Source organism: Microcaecilia unicolor, chromosome 11 (genome assembly GCF_901765095.1).
Source record: "Microcaecilia unicolor chromosome 11, aMicUni1.1, whole genome shotgun sequence".
In the NCBI taxonomy this organism is placed as follows: Eukaryota; Metazoa; Chordata; class Amphibia; order Gymnophiona; family Siphonopidae; genus Microcaecilia; species Microcaecilia unicolor.
The window spans coordinates 192,807,878-192,827,339 of record NC_044041.1 but is presented as its reverse complement, the minus strand read 5'-3'; the positions used below and the strand labels follow the sequence as shown (position 1 = coordinate 192,827,339).

The 19,462-nt window shown below is 43.2% G+C and overlaps 1 protein-coding gene across 7 annotated transcripts in view; it reads right to left on the bottom strand.

Annotated features, from left to right (window-relative positions):
* AHDC1 (AT-hook DNA binding motif containing 1) overlaps positions 1-19,462 on the bottom strand; it is a 306,721-nt gene that overhangs the window by 176,466 nt on the left and 110,793 nt on the right. The window contains exon 1 of one of the 7 annotated variants that reach the window (XM_030217763.1): positions 8,359-8,392. The exons of the other annotated variants lie outside the window; for them this stretch is intronic. The gene's annotated coding sequence lies outside the window, so the exon portion shown is untranslated. Of the gene's footprint in view, positions 1-8,358; positions 8,393-19,462 lie in introns of those variants that run through there. 7 annotated transcript variants of the gene reach the window in all.

Genomic DNA, 19,462 nt, shown 5'->3' with positions numbered 1-19,462 from the left:
TGCTCTGTAGCTATATATCTCTTGCATTAAGGAGCATGAGGTCTTGAGAGCTGAAGACTATGCAAATGCAAAGGTGCTGGTCAAAAAACAAGACAGCAGCACCGTAGCTTGTACTTTGAGGGGACTGATCAGGAAACAGAAAAATTTGAGGAAAAGTGAAATTTGAAAGCAAGAAATGGAAGAAACTTTTAGGAAAGCAGATTTTTTTTTTAAATAAAGTTGCTTTTGGATATTATCCCTCTATCTGGTAATGCCGATTTAAACCTTTGTAATAAATCCTTCCCTTTAATAAGTCTTAAAAGTTTTGGTAAAATGACAATTTGCAGAAAGTAATCTGTACTTCTCTTGGGTGGGAAACCCAACTAGACCAGCCTAAAGATCCAACATTTGATGTGGAGTGCTGGCAAGCAAGCAAGCAAGCAGTCCCAGCTCCTCTTAAGTCTTATACCCCTCCTCTTCTTAAAAAACACAGCACTCACAGCTACCAGGATGAACCCTCTACAACATCCAAGGTCCTCTCAAGGACTACCACTAACCACACCTTCTCTAAAAGACATTACATGATGTGATACCCTCAAGCCAGCCTTCTCCAGAGTAGCCCCTACGCTCTGGAATGTACTCCCTGAAAGGCTCCACTTAACACGATTATCTGTACTTCAGGAAGCAGGTTAAAGCTTGGCTCTTCAGCCAGGCCTTTAATAGAAGAAGTAACTACCTTGTTAGTCTCACTCACACACACACACAAGGCACAACATGGGCTGCCCATACTCCCGCAGGACATGTTTATCCACTCCTACCCTAGCTGAGATTTAACCATCTCTCTGTCCTCACGTGCACCTTTCTTCAAATTAGTCACCTTACTTTTCAACTCCGCTTACTCTCTTACCTATCTATATGTTCAATCTTTGATTATACCCTACACTGTCAATTAAAATGTTGTATTGTGCTGACATTGTAGTTTACTATGCCATATTTTGAATATTTTTACTGCTTTGTCTATTTATCATGTGTGATTTATTCTTACTGTACAACACCTCGAGTGAATTCCTTCAAAAAGATAAATAGATACAGGGCAGTGCCAACACGGTAAGCGAGGTAAGCATGGCAGGAGGGCGCCATCCTCTGGGGGGGGGCGCCCTGCCGCACCATGCTTACCTCGCCCTCTTCTCCCCAGATCCTTTTCCTTTTTTTTTTTTGTTTACCTCTGTCCGGCGGCAGCATAGCGTTAGTGAGAAGGAGGCGGCGCCCCCCCCCTGCCCCGACGTGTCAGTCTTCCCTTCGCTCAGTTCCGCCTTCTTCTCACATCAGACATGACGTCAGAAGAAGGCGGGACACTGAGCGAAGGGAAGACTGACACGTCGGGGCGGGGGAGCGCCGCCTCCTCCTCACTAACGCTACACTGCCACCGGACAGAGGTAAATTTAAACAAAAAAAAAAAAAAGGAAAAGGATCTGGGGAGAAGAGGGCGGGTAGTGTAGCGATCATTTTCGGGGGGGGGGGGGCGGAGCGGAGCCAACTGCAGGGGGGCGCCGGAAAGCCTAGGCACGGCCCTGAATAGATAGATACATAAATAAATAGTTAGATAGGTAGGTAGGTGAGGACCAGGCCCATCACAAGAGACAGTTTCTACTTATAGTTCAGAAGCCCGACTCCAAGCCGCACCCACTGAAGTAATGTGGACGAAGGGTAGCAGGGTTTGGAGGCAGTGTGTGGCCACATTTATCAGTAGTCCCCTTTAAGTTGCCACATGGATTTTTCTTCTTCTTATGGTTTGTTTTGTGAAGTTGTTTTTTTTATTTATGTCATGAACTTGTGTGCACTGGGACTGCGATTCCATTTGAACAAAGGAACACTGGAGCTCTGTGCAACTGGGAAGCTAGTTTCCTCAGTTCTGTTTGCATCATGGGACAAATTCATTCAGCTGGGCCCTGGCTCACCTTGATTGACGGAAACTGCAAGATAGTCCCTCTCCAGAACAGTACTTGCCGAGCGCTGGGAACGTAAGAATGTGGTGCAGGCAACAACAACACAAGCTTCCCTTCAGAGCTACACACACTCCCCTGCAGCGTCTGTTCACTTGTCCTCAAGGGAGAGTACACTGGTGCAAAATTAAACAGCAGCCACAACCTCCAAAAAGAACTGTCGTCATGTCACATCAACCCGATCCTAAACAGAATCGTTCTGGAGAAAGCACATTAAGGGGGCGTGGCCACAGCAGAATGCTCAATAGCTAAAAGGATCCAACTTATTAATAAGAACAGATTTTCAGCACGACAGTTCAACCAGGTGGAACATCACGGAACCACATGCAAGTAAAATACAAAATAAATCTTTTAAGCCTCCAACAGATTTTTTTAAAAGATACAATAAATGACCTTACATAACTGCTGGAAGGGTGGTTGACAAGACTGGGACAGTGAGCAGACTCTCAATTGTAAATCGCTCATCTAGCTGCTTTTGATAGACGGGCAATAGAAATCATTCCATGAACCACAGGAAATAAATTGATGAAGCGAGTACAATTTCTCAGTACACAGGTGTCCACAACACAACTAGCAAGTTAAATGCAAGTTTCAAAGACCTTGAGAGAGATACTGGCTCCCTATCCGTTTCCGCATTCAATTCAAACTTCTCTTACTGACCTACAAGTGATTTCACTCTACCGCTCCCCAGTACCGCTCCACTCTTGTCTCTCCCTACGCCCCACCTCGGGTACTCCGTTCTGTGGATAAATCTCTCTGGTCTGTCCCCTTCTCCTCTACTGCTAATTCCAGACTCTGTTCCTTTTATCTCGCTGCACCTCACGCCTGGAATAGACTTCCCAAGCCTGTACGTCTAGCCCCGTCTTTGGCCGTTTTCAAATCCAGACTAAAAGCCCACCTCTTTAACGCTGCTTTTGACTCCTAACCAGTACTCACTTGCCCTGTACCCTTTTACCCCACCTCTTTAATTCCCTTACCTTAGTTGTTCTGTTTGTCTGTCCTAATTAGATTGTGAGCTCTTTGAGCAGGGACTGTCTTTTCATGTATGGTGTACAGCGCTGCGTATACCTTGTAGCACTATAGAAGTGATAAGTAGTAGTAGTAATGTAGAAGCCTGCTCTTGCAGATCAGCAACATTCCATTTTTAGATTGTGAGCTCTTTGAGCAGGGACTGTCTTTTCATGTATGATGTACAGCGCTGCGTATGCCTTGTAGCGCTATAGAAGTGAGAAGTAGTAGTAGTAGTAGATACTAAACCAGCTTTCTATCCCTAAGCTGTACTCCCTTCAAATTAGTGGATCCTAAATGGTAAGCCTTTCATCGCAGAGGCAGTATTGGTCCTCGAATCTTATCACCAAGTCAAAACATTTCTCAAAAGATTCATATTGGAGCCCTTAAAAGGGCAACATGTGGTTCCCATGCCTTTGGATGAGTATCTTGGCCCTTTGTAGGTCTTCTAGATCCCTCTCCAAGTGAACCACGATTAGGGCTTCTGATGTTTGGTTACAAACAGAACAATCCGGTTTTTCCCAATAGTACCCCTTGATGGGGAATTTGAGATTTCTCATTATAGTTGAAACACTTTAAAAAATGATCGTTCCTTGGGGCATTCAGATGTCGGAGCAGCCTACGGCTCCCTAGTGTCCCTTTGTGGCAGTGGAATACTAAGGGGGAGGGGCACTAGAGGACCCCCCCCCCCCCTTCTCTGCACAGTATTCTCTCTGCAGAGCAGCTTGCTTATTCCTATTTTAGTTTTTGTATATATCGTCAAAAAAGTGGTGTAAATTAGAATATAAAAACATAAGTGTTGGCATACTGGGACAGACTGAAGGCCCATCAAGCCCAGTATCATGCTTCCAGCAGTGGCTAATCCAGGTCACAAGTACCTGGCAAGATAACAGAACAGTAAAACCGATTTTATGCTGCTTATCCTAGAAATAAGCTGTGGATTTTCCCCAAGTCCATCTTAATAATGGCTTATGGACTTTGCTTTTACAAAATTATCCAAAACTTTTTTTAAACCCTGCTAAACTAACTGCTTTTACCACATTCTCTAGCAATGAATGCCAGAGTTTAATTATACATTGAGTGAATAAATATTTTCTTCAGTTTGTTTTAAATTTACTACTTACTAGCTTCACTGCATGCCCCCTAGTTCTAGTATTTTTGGAAAGAGTAAACTAGGAATTTACATCTACCCACTCCACTCTGTATTTTATAGACCTCTATCATCTCCCCCCCTTGGCTGTCTTTTCAGTCTGGGTTTTTGTACCCGAGGTAATGGAGAATGGGGTGACTTGCCCAAGACCACAAGAAGCTGCCGTGGGATTTGAACCGGGGTCCCCGGGTTCTCAGGCTACTGCTCTAACCATTAGGCTGCAGGAGGCTGCTTTGTAAAGAATCCCAGGCATTAGGCAGATGCGAGAAGGGGACTATGCTGACAGATGCTCAAAAACTGTTTTTGGGTCACCGATTGGAATTCAACTAAAAAAAGGCAAAACCTTATTTTTCAATGACATTAATGTGCCAATAAACCCTTATTTTTATGACCACAGGAAAGCACTTAACTGCCTAAAAAAAAAAAATAAACTCAAAATCTGAAGCAATACACCCCAAGAATAAGAAGTCCTAAGCATGTTTATGTTTAAGAAACTTACTATACTAAATTTTCACCAAAAACCAAAGTCGTTTACAATAGTATTCAAAAACCAAAGTAAAATAAGAGAGAAAAATTCCCCTTGTTTTTCTTCTGGATGGAATTGTAACATAATAACGGAGACAGAAGAAGCACTGCCATTGTACTTGGTCTGCAAACCCTCCCGTCACCATCACCAAGTCCGCCAACACTGAGTGTATGATCACAAAACATCAAAAGCCAGCGAACAATAAAAAGTCCTTAGCCCCACTTTAAACCTCCTAAAACTAACAGCTCTAAGATAATAGGGTACAGAATTCCACAATACTGGTTCTAGATTAAAAAAAATACCACCTCTCATGTATGATATAAATGTGCTCTAGACAAAGGCAGCAAAAGAATTGGTTTTGGGAGATAGATCACAGACCTCTAGAGGAGACATACAGTATTATAATAGGTCAGACAAATAGATAGGATTTCCTTTATAAAAGGCCAAAATGTGCCATTACCAAGATCTTAAACTTGACATAAGAAACTGGTAATTAATGGTGCATTTTAACTAATGGTCTAATGATAATTTTAAAGTCTGAAAAAGATGCAGTTTGTTCAGAGCCAAAATGGCCATGTTGGGCAATCACTCAGTGGAAGCTTGTACGTTCACCTGCCCAGAACGGCAGAACACATGAGGAAGATAAGGAAAAATGGATTTTAATAAGGCACGATAACCTAAAAATGCTCAATATGGCTGGTTGCTATAATACTCTTAGCTACATGGACCAGAATAACTGGGCAAAGTAGACAGGTTGTTTGGGCTTTATCTGCAATCAAACTGTCACTGCTTCACAGACCATGGCACGGTTGAGGCTTTCAACTGGGCATACTTGCATCGCCTCCGATGCTGTCAGATATCCATCTGTACAGAAAAGAAGCTTCATTTCTTTTTCTTTTCATATTTTTATTGAAGGTTTTTTCAAAACAGAATATGCAAATGCAAACACAAACACAAAATCAAACAATATCAACAATCCATGACAAATAAGCGTAGATAAAGATCAAAACAACAATATCTTTCTATGACAATACCTTCAGACAAATAACACAAAAACATAAGGTTAATTAGTGCTATAAGGTCCCTGACAAAATAAGTCTAAGTGAGCCCAAGCTTCATTTCTTAATGCAATCTAGCATCTGATCCAAAACTAACATTAACCAATTTTTCATATTTAAATAATTGTATAAAACATTTTGCACAATAAACAATGTCCTCTCTCATTTTTGTTGGTCCATGTGTGCATGAAAAACATTGTGTGTGCAAGTTTTCAGTCTCGACTCACAGTATAGCCTATGTTCACAATAAAGGAAGCCGGAAACATTTTGGTGCTCGCAGATGCTAGGCACGCACACTCCCCTTTCTGACTTGTGTGCACACGCATATGCACACAGCTTAGAGGGAACACTGCTGTAGAGGTATTCTAGATAGCAAAAGGATAAATAGCTTGTTGCAGCATAGTTACCGCTTGGATGCATTAAAGGAATTCTAGAGCTGCTAGAAATGTTGATATCAAGGTTTACTAAAAAAAAAAAAAAAAAAAAAAAAAAGTTTCTTACAATGACAGTTTCTATTTATTCACCTCCAGGCTCCAGATTTGGCAAAACGAAGACAAACTAGAAAGAGAAACAGGAGGAGAGAGAAAAAAAAAAAAGACTATTTAAAAGACTTATCAGGCAGACTCGCCTAAATTTAACTCAAGACATTTACTTACAAATTGGCAATATCAAACATATAAATGGCAAGAGGCGAACTCACTCGCAAATGCGCAGTAGAGACCCTCTCTGTCCCGCCCCCGCGTCAATACGTGATGACAGGAGCATGACAGAGAGGGAACCTGCGCACCTGCGAGTGAGGGAACAGCCGTCGCCACCGCTCTCCCCCCCAGGGTTGCCGCTACCGCTCCCCCCCACCCACCCGGAGTCGCCGCTGCCGCCACCCACCCTCCACCTAGCCCGGGTACCTGGCTTCACTATTCAAACCGCCGGAACGCAGCACACAGCTCATCTGAGCTGCAGTTGGCCTTCCTTACCTGCCTGTGTCCCTCCCTCGCCAACATTACGTCACACGAGGGCGGAACACACGCAGAGAAGAAGGAAGGCCGACGGCAGCTCAGATGAGCTGTGTGCTGCGTTCCAGCGGTTTGAATAGTGAAGCCAGGTACCCGGCCCGGGTGGAGGGTTGGCGGAGGGAACTCCAGGGGGGGACGGCGGTGGCGGCGACCCCGGGGGGGAGGGGCGGCGGCGACCTATCCGGGGGGGCCTTTCAACCCCCCCTTCCTTTACTAGCCCGTTTTTACTGGCTCAACGGCTAGTAACTAAATATTCTATCAACTGTACTGTAGGCCAAAAGAATAACTTGGGAGGCCGACTGACCAAATAATATTGGGGTGGCTGCAGAAAAAAGTAAGGGGAAAAGTCTTGGAAGAGAACATTCATTAGTTTACAAGTCAATAACCACCTAACTATTCCCGGCAGTGGTTCAACAGAAGCCAAGCTTCTGGAAACAGACATACACCCAAGCCGTTTATTTGTGGATCCTCAGCATCAGTAAAAGATCCAGAAACAGCTTTGTACAAAGGCAACAGCTCCTGAGAGGAGACAGCATCTTAACTAAGTAGGGGCCACATCTGGTCGCCGCATCTCAAGAAAGATATAGTAGAATTAGGAAAAGGTGCAGCGAAGGGCGACTAAAATGATAGCGGGGATGGGACGACTTCCCTATGAGGAAAGACTAAGGAGACTAGGGCTTTTCAGCTTGGAGAAGAGACGGCTGAGGGGAGACATGATAGAGGTATATAAAATAATGAGTGGAGTGGAACAGGTGGATGTGAAGCGTCTGTTCACGCTTTCCAAAAATACTAGGACTAGGGGTATGCGATGAAACTACAGTGTAGTAAATTTAAAACAAATCGGAGAAAATTTTTCTTCACCTAACGTATAATTAAACTCTGGAATTCGTTGCCGGAGAAAGTGGTGAAGGCGGTTAGCTTAGCAGAGTTTAAAAAGGGGTTGGACGATTTCCTAAAGGACAAGTCCATAAACTGCTACTAAATGGACTTGAGAAAAATCCACAATTCCAGGAATAACATGTATAGAATGTTTGTACGTTTGGGAAGCTCGCCAGGTGCCCTTGGCCTGGATTGGCCGCTGTCGTGGACAGGATGCTGGGCTCGATGGACCCTTGGTCTTTTCCCAGTGTGGCATTACTTATGTACTTATACACATATATTAAAGGTTTTTTTGTTTGTTTTTTTACTTTTTGTCCATGGTAAAAAAAACAAACCCCAAATACATCTAGCCCTAAGCATTTCACAAGTAGGAATGGGCTGCAGATGTTCTTTTGTCCTTAAAGTGCAACAGACCAGCATATTTCTTGTTTGCACGTCTCTAGTTCCACGCTCACTTATGTCTTGCACTACTGTTCCTGTTTTCACACACTCCTCTGATCGTGTACTGATAATACAGCCACTGTAGACTCACTACATCTAGTACTCACATTAAAATGGTGTTCACAGCATTCTGCATTAATCTCGGACTACTTATTCCTATGTCCAGTAACAGCATAAAATGTATGCATATGGGAATTTTGCCATGAATAAGCTTGAACTCCAAGAGCAGAACTGCACATGGAAAAGGTGCAAAAACAGATCAACTGAAAACTGAATACAGGAATAACAGCACTTCACCCACCGCTCTGTTCATGGCCTCTGTGTGATCACAGGCTGGTGAGCTTGAGATCCTGAACTTCAGTTCACCCAGCAGTACCTGAATGAATGAAGGAAAAAATATTCAGGTACCACCGGGTGATTTTTTTTTCCCCCCCTTCATTCATTTCACTATTTACAACACGGACACAAAGAAAACAGCAAATCCGTTCCACTATGGAGGTGGAGAGGTGAATGCACGCCTGTTGTCGAAATGCTATGGTTACGTAGAATGGAGATCCTTCACGGGTACAGTGCGATATTATAAAAGCTTTAATGATTACTTATTATGCTTAGTTTCTTAAGTTCAAAGTCCATACCTCCTGGAGCCAAACCATTGCCATGTATGCTGCAGAGGAGGCAAATGTGGCAGGACGCCCTCTGACAGCTTCAACCTGCCAGAGCTTGAATTTGAAAGCAGCAATTAGCTAAAAGCAAATTTTAAATCATTTGATGTTCAGTAAGCTACCGTGCATTTGCCAGTTTCATTTTTTTTTTCTGGTGCACAAAGCTGAAAACGGAGATAAAGGACAATGTCTGTATTATCAGTTTACTTGGGGGGGGGGGGGGGGGGGGGGGAGAAAGAAACTGAAGACTATCACCAGAAAGAACCAGCTCAACTGAACAAAGTTGCCACAAATGGCAAAATGTTGCTCCTTCACCTTTTGGTAATCCAGCCCGTATAGGAGAACCAGCCTTTGGAAAAGGTGGTCTTCCATCACTTTTGCTCCGCTTTTGATATCCGGCAGACTAGGACAACAGTAGCCAGAATATTTTATTTACGTCAATTTATATACCGTATCTTATTGCTACTGCAAGACAGAACGGTTTACAATTTATAAAAAAGAAGCAAAACAATATGTACAGGTTGGACAAACATTAGAACTCCAGTCATTACAGGAAAGCACAGCAAAACCACAAACTAGCTACATAAGATGAAAACAGTATAACTCATGATTTAGTATACAGGAGAGCACCGCAAATACAAGATTAAATACATAATATAATCTACACAGACAAACAATACAGTTTTGATTTGATATGTATTACAGGATTTTACCTACTTAAGCACGCAGATGTGGAACGCACTGCCGCGCAACTTGAAAACAAATCAGCGAACTCATGAACTTCCGCAAACTACTGAAGACATCTCTTCGACCAGGCTGACCACAAAGATCAACCTATGTGAATACACATAACAATATATGCTTGTTATACCACTATCATGTTTTATTCATTATCATGCTGTCCAAGATTATTCTGTAACAATAATTGTCTATTTTTTAATGTACTTCCACTACTCCAAGATGTATTGTAAGCCACATTGAGCCTGCAAAGAGGTGGGAAAAATGTGGGATACAAATGCAATAAATTAAAAATAAATAAATAAAATAGCTTAATAGGCGTTTGCCCAGGCTCATGGTAAGATTGCTAACCCCCAAGGGCGCCGAGGGGGGAGGGGAGGAATTCCTCAGGAGCTGGCCTCCAAAGGGGCCCACCCGGCGCTGACATGGCTCTCCTGCTCCTCTGCGCCGCACAGCAGATTTATTGCGCTATCGCATTAACTGGGCTGATGAGAGACTGATAAATGCGTTTGTTCTTACTGCTCTGTACGAGCAAGTCCTTTTCTGTTTTAAATGGCATTATTTTCATGGTTTTCCAGGTTTAGTTTGATTTTAATATCGTAAACCACTTTGACCTGCGATTCGGTAATAGCGGTACATCAAGACCTAAATAAACATACACATTTAAATCTTCTAGAGATAGAAAAGGGTACCTTTCTGGGCCTCACATGATCAAGCAGAATCTTCCGGGACTTTGTGAACAGGAGAGCAAACTGGACAGACACCGAAGGTTGTTTTCTTGGCCCCCCTAAAGCCCATTAGCTGTGGCCTGCTGGACAAATTACTTAAGAGTCACTACACTCAGCTGACTGTCTACCTGCTCCCAAAATCTTTTGCAGCATGCTTTCAGACCTACAAAAGGGAAGAAGGGAAGGAAATGGACAAGAACCAGTAAGGAAACCTTCTAGAGGTAACTTAAAGCAAATAACTTTTGAGAGGCTGCTCTACAGATCTCTTCTACAGAAGAGCAAAAGGCAATTAAAAAAAAAAAAAAGCAAGCACCGGAAATTCAGAAATCTGTAGTGTATTGAGCAACTCATACTATGGATAACAAAATCAGACAAGGAAAAAAAAAACTTGTGTGTCTGTCAACAGTGCCCAACTCCCAACAGTAGCACAGAACTAATTTATAATCAAAACAGAAGAGATCAGAAACCTAACCATTAGTTAACCCCCAGAACCAGCAAGCTTGCCACCTAAACAATCATTCCCTTATTCCCAGCAAACAGAGCAACCTATTATCTACATTCCTTATTCCACAAACCATCCTCTTGAGAACCAAGAACATCATTTCAGAATGGGTCTGATGGCCTCTCTTAGCACCAAGTACATTAGTTCTTCCATACCCAAGTAAAATGCCAACTAATTAAATCACCGGCCTGCTAAGCATCAGAACAGGTACTACTAACAAATTTAAGATGGCCCTTAAGAACGAGGGGCAATAATCAGATAGGAGGTGACCGTGCTCAGAAATGTGGTTGCCAGGCCTCAGAAGGCGCACCGATGTCTGTGCAAGCCACTTGACTTCATCAGCACCTTCTATTTCTGACCAGAAAAAAAAAGAAACAACAGACTTCCCCAGCTTGATGTTTACAAATCAAAGTGGCTATTGATCTGAAATGATTCATCTTGCTCATTATGATATGCTTATAGTGGATTTAGCCACCTTTTCTCTTCCACTAACCTTGGCATGCTACAAGGCTCCAGTCACACCAAGTCCCATTGGGCCACAATTCTCCTCCTTGTCCGATGCACACGTACATTTAAAGCAAATATTTTAAATGTTTCTTTATATAGTAGTTTGAGCCATTCTAGCTTATACTAACAGCTTAACCAGCAGCAACGAAATAGTTCTAAGCTTTGAGGCACACACCTGAAAGGACTACTTTTTTTAGTCTGCAAACGCTGAAACCCACACGTGGAATGGTTGAATCTACTATGGCTACACAAGGGGAACCATAAAGGTTAGAGCAGAGGTGTCAAACTCAAGGCCCACAGGCCCTTTCTGGCCCCATTAGCTTTTTCATCCAGCCTGCGGAAGACCAGCCTAATAGCACATTCACCATTGTCCTGGACAATCAGCAGAAATCCCTAGGTTGATGCTTGGCCGAGAGCATGCCAGCTCTTTCCCTTCTTTTTTCCAATTGGTTGGTGCTGTCTCTACTTCTAATGATTTTTTTTTTTGTTACATTTGTACCCCGTGCTTTCCCACTCATGGCAGGCTCAATGCGGCAGGCAATGGAGGGTTAAGTGACTTGCCCAGAGTCACAAGGACTGCCTGTGCCGAGAATCGAACTCAGTTCCCCAAGACCAAAGTCCACCACCCTAACCACTAGGCCACTCCTCCACTGTTGCTACTATTTGAGATTCCACTAGCAACATTCCATGTAGAAGTCGGCCCTTGCAGATCACCAATGTGGCCGCGCAGGCTTCTGCTTCTGTGAGTCTGACGTCCATGTAGAATCTCCCACTCATGGCAGGCTCAATGCGGCAGGCAATGGAGGGTTAAGTGACTTGCCCAGAGTCACAAGGAGCTTCCTGTGCCGGGAATCGAACTCAGTTCCACAGGACCAAAGTCCACCACCCTAACGACTAGGCCACTCCTCCAATGTGAGCTTGCCAGTGCCACAAATGCCACAAAGGAGCAGTACGGGGCTTCTAGATGATTGCAGTGCGCTAACACTGCTTAAGACTTAAAATGGCAAAACTTGGGGGGGGGGGGAGGGGAACAACCACAGCAGCCTTGACTTCTGGGTAGTGGTATCTCAACCTTTGCCTGTTCCCCTTCCTCCTAGTCTTCTAGTTCCCCCTCACACACACACACAGCTGAAGGTATGCACCTAGGCCCAGGCATAGGTTTTGCCAGGTGGTGGTGCTGGCTTGAGTCCCCTGAAAAAGGAAATGGTAAGGCTCAACTATCTCCCTTCACTTGCTGCCCTGCGCAAGTGAAAGCTGGAGTCCCAGTCTCCTATGGTCCCTGCTGTGCGGGAGAGGTGGCAGCTGATAGAGGCATCAGGCCCAAGCCTCAGCTTAATCATTTTTGCTGCATCAGCAGAGGGCCCAGTCTGGCTGGCCAAGAGATAGAGGAAGACCCTCTACGTCAGCCTAGACCATGCTGAGAAGATACGTGAATGCTGGGGATAAGAAGGGAGGACTGAGAAAGAATACTAGGGCCAAGGAATATGTGTTTATTTTAGCTGCATTAAAAATTGTGTTAATATACTCCTGAAATCCCCCCCCCCCCAAGTCAGTAATGATATCCAACACCCAGATGCAGTCCAACATCAAAGTGAGTGTGATACCCCTGGATAAGAGAGTGACATACTTATTTTGTTAAGAATGTTACTGTAAATAGAACCTTTAAATCAAAGGGAGACTATAAATTTGCAAACTTAAAAAAAAATCAGCTCTTGATGGGGGTTTTTTTTGTTTTTTTGTATAATGCTTATACTTAATTCTAGTGTTACAGCTGTAGTTTTGCTTCAGCTGCTGATACTCCCTGCACCTCCATATACAGAGCTGTACTGAAACCACTGCATAAATGTAGCCCCCTATATGGAGCTGAGGTAAGGTCACTGTGGTAACAAACACCATTCCTTGGACCAGTTTCATGGCTCAGACCACAGGCATGCAATTTGGGTTCAACTTGTCTACTAGAGCAGGACATGTTTCAAAGGTAATGTGTCCAGTCCTTAGGAGGAAAGAAAAGGCAGTCATTGCCAACGTGATAGCGAGGTGGGGTGGGGGGGTGGGAAGAAGAGCAGAAGGGGAGCGTACTTAATGCCACTGAAGCAGGCTGTTTAAAGTGAGAAGGGAAGTAACATTCTCATTATTATGGTACCACATTTACATTTTTTAAAAAAAAAAAAGGTCGGTGTTATTTTACCCAGCAGTTTCCTCCTGATATTTTAAGTTTCCAGTTCAACTGGAAACTGGGTCATTATACCATGAACTTTCATTCACAACTAAATGTGACATTTCCCCTGTTTTTATAGAACCTTTCCAAAATCCGTGGAGTCAGGGACCTCTTAACATCGGTCCCACTGGAACTCAATTTATATGGATACTACATTTGGCCTCTAGGTGTCATCACTGAGCAATGTCAGACTCCATCCCAGAAATCCCACAGGATGCTTGAACACAGCACAGCCACCAAGTCAGCCTGAATTTTGTCTTTTAAAGAACTGATGAAGTTTCAAACATTAGAATTTTTCATGATTAAAATATTCATTTACATTGTCTTTACCAAATGACAGCAATCCCTCCTTAAATATTCCTTGTATGTGATCTTCTATTTCAACAGAAAATCATGATTACACATTACACTATGGCTGTTATTAACACAGAAATACATTAGATAACAGCAAAAAAAAAAAAAATAAATAAATAAAAGACTGACTGGCCTTGTCAATATTGCAAGAACATAACCCAACAGCCTGCCATAGAAACTTGACTATTTTTAAGGCGTTGCTTCTTATCCAAGTCCGCATTTGTTTTCTCTCTCATTAGTTTTGTATCAAGAGTAAATTTACAAATGAGATCCAGACCTTAATCCAACACCCCCTTCCCATACACATTCAAAATTTGCAAATTCTCCAGATTTTGGGAGTGAAAAATATATAGAAACCTATATTATTCTAAAGGAACCTTGGTATCCATAGAACCCTATTCAATCTCCTCCGCATGCACTTTTCCCTGCCCATCACTCTCACTAAATTACCTCTCAAGCATCAAACACACACACACACCTCATCCCTGCCGAAACCCCTTTGCACCCCACAAAATGATGGGCCCATAATAAAGTTGTTCCAAAGTTGTACGTCCTGGGGCTTATGTTACATCCATTCAAACGGAGGCATCGGTATGAACCTGGATACCAGAGACAAGCCTAATTTTTGTTTAATCTTCAACAGCCAGATTTTGGAGGGTGTCTGGGTTTGTTCACAATGTAAAATATTGCAGGCAGTGAAAGAAATCCAAAACGCAGCTCAGTGAAGAGAAGGCTTCCAGTATCATAATGCACTTTGACAGGGCTTGGAGATGCCACCGGAGGGGTGGGGGGGGGGGGGACTCCCTATTTTCTACAGAGTAACCCGTCAAACAATCCCATACCTTATAGATTCAAGCACAGGAGAACACATCAGTTTCACATTGCTTTCTTTGGCATTGTCTGGCAGCACTCCTTCCCACAAAGCTTTCAGCTACAGGGGCGTCAGGTGATGAAAGGAACAACTTTTATAGGGCTCAGTGTGCAGAATTCGGGTGGCTGCCCCGAGTTCTGCATGCCCGACTCTTTAAATGTCAATTTCTGTTGTGCAGCCTCAAGCTGGAATGGATTTCTCTCTCTGTGTGTCAAAAGAAGAGTGCTATTTATTCACTCGCATTAGTGCTTGGTCTACATGTGGCATACCAAAACAGCTGAGGACAAGAGAAAAGCTTACAAAGAACTAGAGTAGGAAATTAGAATAGGATATTTTTTTTTTGTTACATTTGTACCCCGCGCTTTCCCACTCATGGCAGGCTCAATGCGGCTTACATGTGGCAATGGAGGGTTAAGTGACTTGCCCAGAGTCACAAGGAGCTGCCTGTGCCTGAAGTGGGAATTGAACTCAGTTCCTCAGGACCAAAGTCCACCACCCTAACCACTAGGACACTCCTCCATTAGTTAGCACACTGCCTGTCAGAGCTCAGGACAGGATGAAAGAACAGAAGAGAGGCAAAGGAGATCCGGGACAAGTGTGTCTGTTGCCAGGGATTGTATAAAGCCTTTTTTTTTTTTTTCATGTTTGCACCGAGCAGAAGTAAACTACTAGGCAAGTCTGGTTCTAAGCAACCACAAGTCTTATCCCTCCTTTGAAAAAGCACTTCCACTGCCTCCAAGTCCTAAGAAGGAAGTACCTGAAACTTCTGAGCTGTATGTCTGTCTCAGCAGTTAGCTGCTTCAACCGCAGATAGCAGGACACCTTCAACACTATTCAAAGTGGTTTTACCAGACACTGCCTTCAGCAGGTATATGCCGCCCCAGGATCATTCCTCAGACAAGGCTGGGCTGCCTGCAAAATCTTTTACCATAGAAACTTGTCCCAGATCAGAGGAAATTGCTTTTAAAAACCCACCATAATGGTGACTCACTGAAGAACACTCAACACCCTGGTTTCCCCAAGACAAGCTTGAACAGATAGGCACACTGTTACAGATAACATGAGGAGGTCACACACACACACAGCGAAGAGAAGTAGCTGGATCCTAAATGCATTTTTTTCATTAATGGAAAGAGTTGGTCTGTACAGCAACAAAGCTCACAGCCTTTCATCTCTTTAGTGTCCCACCCAAGAAGAGGACAAATGCCATTTTCTTACCCAGAATTTTAAAAACTGGATAGCTGAGCAGAAGCTAGAAGAGTGGTCTAAGGTTTGGCAATTAAAATTCAATGCGAAGAAATGCAAAGTGATGCACTTAGGGAGTAGAAATCCACAGGAGACGTATGTGTTAGGCAGTGAGAGACTGATATGTACGGACAGGGAGAGGAATCTTGGGGTGATAATATCTGAGGATCTGAAGGCAACGAAACAGTGTGACAAGGCGGTGGCCGTAGGTAGAAAGTTGCTAGGCTGTATAGAGAGAGGTGAGACCAGCAGAAGAAAAGAGGTTTTAATGCCCCTGTATAAGTCGCTGGTGAGGCCCCACCTGGAACATTCAGTTTTGGAGGCTGTATCTTGCTAAGGATGTAAAAAGAATTGAAGCAGTGCAAAGAAAAGCTACAAGAATGGTATGGGATTTGCGTTACAAAACGTACGAGGAGAGACTTGCTGACCTGAACATGTATACCCTGGAGGAAAGGAGAAACAGGGGTGATATGATATAGACGTTCAAATATTTGAAAGGTATTAATCCGCAAACGAACCTTTTCCGTAGAAGGGAAGGTGGTAGAACTAGAGGATATGAAATGAGATTGAAGGGGGGCAGACTCAAGAAAAATGTCAGGAAGTATTTTTTCACAGATAGAGTGGTGGATACTTGGAATGCCCTCCCGTGGGAGGTGGTGGAAATGAAAAACGGTAACAGAATTCAAGCACGTGTGGGATAAACATAAAGGAATCCTGTTCAGAAGGAATAGATCCTAAGGAGCTTAGCCGAGATTGGGTGGTACAGCTGGTGGCGGGAGGTGGGGACAGTGCTGGGCAGACTTATACGGTCAGTGCCAGAGCCGGTGGTTGGGAGGCAGGGCTAGTGCTGGGCACACTTCTACGGTCTGTGCCTTGAAAATGGAAGATACAAATCAAGGTCAGGTATACACAAAAAGTAGCACATATGAGTTACTACTACTATGACTACTACTATTTAACATTTCTAAAGCGCTACTAGGGTTACGCAGCGCTGTTTATCTTGTTGGGCAGACTGGATGGACCATGCAGGTCTTTCTCTGCCGTCATCTACTATGTTCGTATGAGTTGGTTAAAAGAGTTGTTTTCTTCTTTTTAAATGTCCAGACCACAATGGTCATGCTCAGTATGAGACAATAACTGAATACTGCGACCTGATACAAAGCTGAAATGACATGCACAGGAAATGACAAAAGTCCTTGCACCCTGAAAAAAAAAGAGAAAGAAGCCCAGAATCTGTCAGAGAAGGAAGGGGTGGAGAAGGAAAAAAAAAACAGACCAATTCTTTGAAATTACAGTTTTATCACAAAGGACAAGGCTTCAAACGTTGTGAGCTAAACCCCCAACCCAGTATATCTACTTTATTTTCTACAGTAGTTGCTGCTCAGGGACACTCTTATAGCCCAAACTCCTAATCCAATCCTCAGTACCTTCTACTGGGACTAAAGAAGCTGTGAGATTGCTTCCTATTTCAAATGCTTGCATTCCTAGCTTTCTGCTGAAAACATGGATATGAGTACGACCCCTATCTAACCATTAACACTACTTCCTTATTTATTTATTTAGGAATATTGTGGACGCCTACATGGTTAGCGCGCGCTAAAAGCACTAATGAGCCTCTAGCATGGCTTAGTAAACAGGGCCCTTGGTCTTATATTTAAGGCGGTTAGCTTGGCAGAGTTAAAAAAGGGGTTGGACGGTTTCCTAAAGGACAAGTCCATAGACCGCTACTAAATGGACTTGGGAAAAATCCACAATTTCGGGAATAACTTGTATAAAATGTTTGTACGTTTGGGTAGCTTGCCAGGTGCCCTTGACCTGGATTGGCCGCTGTTGGGGACAGGATGCTGGGCTCGATGGACCTTTGGCCTTTTCCCAGTATGGCATTACTTATGTAGTTATCCTCTAACACAGGGGTTCTCAACCCAGTCGTCTGACACAACTAGCTATTCAAGTTTTCAGAATGCCCACAATGAATACACAGAGAATGGAGGCAGTGCAGGCACATTTCTCTCATGTGGATATTCTGAAAACCTGACTGGCTAGGTGTATCCTGAGGAATGGGTTGAGAGTCCCCAGCCCTAACATAGCACCAAAATACCATATAATACAGACTGCAGGGCAAAAATGCACTTCTCTCTGTTTTTCTGGGTGCTACTTTCCAGATTACATTTTTTTAATTACCATGCTGGGTCCATCCACCAATATGGTATCCTCATGGATCCAATCAGGAGTCTTGTCACACAAATCAGAGTAACATTTCATCTAGACAGTGCATGGGATAATTAAACTAGATAATTGCTACAAATAACAGCCTTTTATTTATTTTTATTTAATTTCTTATACACCACTTGCAAGCCTGACTACAATCTGATGCACAGCAAACAGAGTGATTCCAGGAAAGACCAAACCAAAGAGTTCTAACTAATGTACCTGATCAGAACCAGACACACTACAAGCTCTCCAGAAACCAACTGGTTTAACGCTAGCAGACTGGTGGTGACTGGACACCAACTAATCAAGGAAACAGGGACCCGTGCAGTCCCTCGCTAGTTTTGAAAGGTCTCAGATTTTAGGCTAGTGATAAGATATGGGATAATGGGAAACATGGTAATAAATAGAAATAAAACAAAACATAGAAAAGAAAATAAGATGATACCTTTTCTATTGGACTAACATTTTTGATTAGATTTCGAAGGTAACCTGAAAAGGATAAAACCATTCTTCCCAAGATTCGTCTTCCGCAACCTAGTGCAATCCCTCGTCCTAAACCATCTGGATTACTGCAACTCACTATACGCAGGCTGCAAAGAGCAAATACTGGGGAAACTTCAAACAGCCCAGAACACAGCAGCCAGACTCATCTTCGGAAAACCAAAATATGAAAGGGCAACACCACTACTAAAGAAACTACACTGGCTTCCACTTAAGGAACGCGTCACTTTCAAGGTATGCACACTAGTCCACAAGATCATTCACGGTGAAGCCCCTGCCTATATGTCCGAGTTGATAGACCTACCAACCAGAAATGCTAAAAGATCATCCAGAACATACCTCAACCTCCACTTCCCTAATTGCAAGGGCGTGAAATACAAGACGCTACACGCGTCAACCTTTTCTCACACGAGCACGCAGCTTTGGAATACACTGCCGCGCAACTTAAGAACGATTTACGAACAAGCCTCCTTCCACAAATTACTGAAGACCCATCTGTTTGAAACAATTTATGGCAAAAGCCAAAACACATAGAGTCCACACTCACTGATCATCAATGCATTCACTTCTAACCCTCATCCCCCGTAATTCCACATCACTCATACATTTACTCACAGGAATATGTACACCGTATGTCTCTATGTCTTAATACTGCCCTTTAAGCTTCCCATTGTCTCTTTCCAACGTTTCAATGTTGATGTCCCATTGTTATATTCTTAATGATACTTCGATGGTTTCACATAACTTGTACAATGTAACCCATAAGCAAGTTGTAACAAATGTATTTCCATTATTCATATCTTATTGTAAGCCACACTGAGCCCGCAAAGAGGTGGGAAAATGTGGGATACAAATGCAAATAAATAAA